Below are 5,000 nucleotides of genomic sequence, written 5' to 3'. Positions count from 1 at the left end.
GTCCATTTAGTCTATGTGTCCATTTAGTCTATGTGTCCATTTAGTCTATGTGTCCATTTAGTCTATGTGTCCATTTAGTCTATGTGTCCATTTAGTCTATGTGTCCATTTAGTCTATGTGTCCATTTAGTCTATGTGTCCATTTAGTCTATGTGTCTATTTAGACTATGTGTCCATTTAGTCTATGTGTCCATTTAGTCTATGTGCGGTTATTAGTAGTAATAATGGCATTATCCTTATCATAATCATTCATACGATTACTACAAAAATTGTTGACACTATCGACATTATTATTAACACCAAAAGAAGAATGATGGTATTATTGCCGTTGTTTTTGTTATTGTTGCTATTACTGTTGTGAATGTTTGCATGTTTGTATGTGTATGTTTATATGTGTGTTTATACGTGTATATGTGTGCATGTATGTGTGTATGTGTATGTGTATGTGTATGTGTAAAAAAAAAAAAAGGTGTGTGTGTGTGTGGGGTTGTGTGTGTGTGGTGTGTGTGTGTGTGTTTGTGTGTGTGTGTGTGTGTGTGTGTGTGTGTGTGTGTGTGTGTGTGTGTGTGTGTGTGTGTGTGTGTGTGTGTGTGTGTGTGTGTGTGTGTGTGTGTCTTTAGGAGGGAAAATAATCGTAGCGTTAAGAGAACGCGCCAAATGACGTCACGGAAGGAGCCAAAGGGAATTAACAACGAGCGACTGATCAGCAACATCTCACCCCTCCCTAACCCCTACCCCTCCCTTACCCCTACCCCTCCTTACTCCCACCCCTCTCTAACCCCTACCCCTCCCTTCCCCCTACCCCTCCCTTCCCCCTACCCCTCCCTTCCCCCTACCCCTCCCTCACCCTTACTCCCTCCTGGGACGCAACGTGGCATTCGTGTTAATGGATGTCTCCGTGCCCACGCATGCGGACAAATCAGCAAAGTCCCCCGCGGATAAACATCCTGTATCCGCACAGGCGAGCGTGAGTAACGTGTTCGGAGAAGCGAGCGGCGCATCTGTTCCTTCAGGTGTTTCGTGCCGTTCGAATACCACGAAATTGTTGGTGATAATAGCTTGTGATACGATAAGGAGGCGGTGTGATTTATTTATAAATTCTTCATTTACGTTTATTTTGTACTCATCACGCAATGTAGACACATTTAGATATGTCAAACTTCTACAAATATAAATGTGTGTGTGTGTGTGTGTGTGTGTGTGTGTGTGTGTGTGTGTGTGTGTGTGTGTGTGTGTGTGTGTGTGTGTGTGTGTGTGTGTGTGTGTGTGTGTGTGTGTGCGCGCGTGTGTGCGTGCGTGCGTACGTGCGTGCGCGTATGCGTGCGTGTTCGTGAGTGCACCTTTATGCAGATTAGCCTTGTCTGAATTTCTATACACAATTCATCCCTGTGACCTCATTGCCTCTCAAACACCACCTGTGAATATATATATTTTTAAGCTCATGGTCAATCCCTCCATTTTTCCAGACGTCGCGCTTAAAACTATTAAAAAATCACATTAACAAATAAATATACACGAACCCCACGTCGACATCGCTTTTAGACTCCACGAGATGAAATGAAAATGGCATAAACCTAGTTCTCTGGAAATAACAATCGAGTAAAGTCTGTTTTAACTCATGCATATATCGGCCAGGCCAGCGGTTAAAAGAAATCAAAGGATGAGTTTCTTCTTCTTCTTTCTTCTTCTTCTTCTTCTTCTTCTTCTTCTTCTTCTTCTTCTTCTTCTTCTTCTTCTTCTTCTTCTTCTTCTTCTTCTTTCTTCTTTCTTCTTTCTTCTTTCTTCTTGTTCTTCTTCTTCTTCTTCAAATAAGCAATTCAGTTTTGTTGCATTTTTACACTTCATTCTCCCAATTCATGCCTCTGTTTGACCTACACATTATCATAACTCGAATAGATCTCGGACACCGCTAGCAAGAACTGGCGACTTTTGACTATAAATTGTACACGAACTGGTGGTGGATGGGGGTGGGGGTTGATGGTGGGGGGTGGAGGGGGAGTTGGTGGTGGTGGTGGTGGTGGTGGTGGTGGTGGTGGTGGTGGTGGTGGTGGTGGTGGTGGTGGTGGTTGGTGTGTGTGGGAGGGGGGGGGGGTTGTGGTTGGTAGTGCTGGTTGTTGGTGGTGGTGGTTGGTGGTTAGTGGTGGAGGTGGAGGGGGAGGTGGTGGTGGTTGGTGAATGTGGTAACATTTACAAAAATAATGACCCTGTTTCACGCCACGACCTCCTGCACAAGGGCTAGGATGGCGCCCTCTTCCGCGAGAGTGAATGCCCTTCCTTAAAGACCCTTTGGGCAGGATTCAAACCCGCGCGCTGGCTGGCCGACCGTCATGGGCCTCTGCTGCATTAAGCTAACCATGCACCACGGTGGCTGTCAACCATTATATTTATTATCATTATTATTATGATTATTATGCTAATACTAATCGTCATCGGTATTGTAATTATGACGATGATCATCATCGTAATCATCATATAATGATGAAAAAGAGAAAGAGAGAGAAAGAGAGAGAGAGAGAGAGAGAGAGAGAGAGAGAGAGAGAGAGAGAGAGAGAGAGAGAGAGAGAGAGAGAGAGAGAGAGAGAGAGAGAGAGAGAGAGAGAGAGAGAGAGAGAGAGAGAGAGAGAGGAGAGAGAGAGAGAGAGAGAGAGAGAGAGAGAGAGAGAGAGAGAGAGAGAGAAAGCACAAAAAAACATAAAGAGGAAAAAGACGAACAGCCAGGCAATGCACTGTCTGGGTGTCGTTCCCCTGTCTTGCGAGATGACACACTGGCGCGGGATTCCCAAGTCAACACTCCGGCAGAATCGCCAAACCGAACACGTCCACAAGACGAATCGTGTTTTTAAGAGATACCATGATTTTTCTTTCTTTCTTTCTTTTAAGCATTGTATACGCACTTGTGTGGGTATTTACTAATTTGCGTTTGTATGCGTATAAGCTCCTGTATGTGAGATCATATTCGTGTGTTCGAATGTTTGTTCGAATGTGTTCGTTTGTCCATAAGCGTTCGATAATTTGTACAATGTCACACTGACGCGGGAACCCCCGTCAGTACACCAACAGAATCGCTAATCCGAATGCTTCCACACAAGAATTCTAATCAGGAAGCAAAAGGCTCTGAGATGAATATAAGAGACTTGTATTTTTAAATCATTGTGTATACGTACTTGTGTGTTCGAAAGTGTTCATGTACGCGTTGGTGTATGTGTGCGAATGCGTACATATGCTTTTAAACTAATCCGCACAGCCGCATGAGCTGCCACTACTGTCTATATAACATGCCACGATAGCGTTGATTGATCCCTCAAAACGTTTAGGAAAACGAGTCCTGATTTTGCACTTAAAATAGCACCGTTCGTTTAAGTAGCAGCATCACGACAGTGCTGTACAATATAGATGAAATGAGTGAGGGAGGAGGAGGGGAGAGAGAGAGAGAGAGTGAATAAGTAGTGAGTGATTGAGAGCGTGTGTGTAAAAAAAGGGGGGGGAGGGGGAAAAGGGAAAGGGAAAGGGAGAGAGAGAGAGAGAGAGAGAGAGAGAGAGAGAGAGAGAAGAGAGAGAGAGAGAGAGAGAGAGAGAGAGGAGAGAGAGAGAGGAGGAACAGCACGAGAGAGAGAGAGAGAGAGAGAGAGACGAGAGAGAGGAGAGAGAGAGAGAGAGAGAGAGGAGAAGAGGAGAGAGAGGAGAGAGAGAGAGAGAGAGAGAGAGAGCGATAGAGAGAACTAAGAGAGAGAGAGAGAGAGAGAGGAAGGAAGGACAGAAAGAGAGAGAGAGAGGACAGAGAGAGAGAAGAGAGAGGGAGAGAGAGAGGAGGAGAGAGGAGAGAGAGAGAGAGAGAGAGAGTGCAGGAGAAAGAATATGAATCTGAAAATAAGAATATGAACGAAACCTAAAACGAGAATAAGAATTAGAACGAAAACTTAAATGAAAATAAGAACAAGAGTGAGAATAAGAACGAAACAAGACAGAATACGCGAGTGGCACTGCGACTGTGCACATTAACCCCAGCCCTCGCCCAGCGCCCGGGACTCCCCTTGAGGAGAGTCGTCCACTTAATAGTGGAAAGTATTTTGAGGAAAATATTGGCCGCCGGTCAATCTCCTCTTCGCAAATGGACGATGGCAACACAGAACAAATAAATAAATATAATTAATTAATTAATTAATCAAATAATTAAAAAATAAATAAAATAAATAAATAAAAAATGGGGGGCAAGCAAAATTATTGTTGAAGGGATGGTGATGAAGATGGTGATAATGGTGATGGTGAATGTGAAGGTGTTGGTGATAATAGTAATGATGATAATAATGATGGTGTTGGTGATGGTGAAGATGATGATGATGATGATGGTATTGGATTAGTGATGGTGATAGCTATGGTGATAATGGTGTTGGTGATGATGATACTGGTATTGGTGATAGTGATCATGGTGATGATAATGTGATGATGATGGTGATGTGATGGTGGCGGTGATACACCAGCCGCGCGCATAAAATTAACGATACACTACGGCGGCAGGCAACAATTATAATTATAATTAAAATCATAATCAAAATTATAATACTAATACTAATCATCACCCAACAGGAACGGCCGTGTGTTTGTTTGTTTTTGGTTTCATGTTTGGGGAGTTTGGCCCAGTGCGAATTGTGGAGATCCCAGATGTAATCGACGCATTGGAGAAACAGGGAGTCGACCCAGTCTACATCAACATCCTCAAACACATCTACAAAAACGCCAAATCATTCATCAGACTCCGTAAAGACTCAAAACCCTTCCACCTGGGCAGAGGAGTAAGACACGGTGATACGAGCTCACCCAAGTTATTCACAGCCTGCTTGGAGAAGATCTTCCGCGAGCTGCCCTGGGAAAACAAAGGACTAGAAATCGACGGTGAGCGTTTAAACCATCTACGCTCTGCCGACGACATCATAGTTTTCACAAACACCGTAGCAGAACTTCAACAGATGCGAAAAGAGTTGAACAGAGAAAGTTTGAAGGTCG

This window comes from Penaeus monodon, chromosome 8 (assembly GCF_015228065.2).
Source record: "Penaeus monodon isolate SGIC_2016 chromosome 8, NSTDA_Pmon_1, whole genome shotgun sequence".
Classification (NCBI taxonomy): domain Eukaryota; kingdom Metazoa; phylum Arthropoda; class Malacostraca; order Decapoda; family Penaeidae; genus Penaeus; species Penaeus monodon.
Note: the sequence above shows the minus strand (reverse complement) of the source record.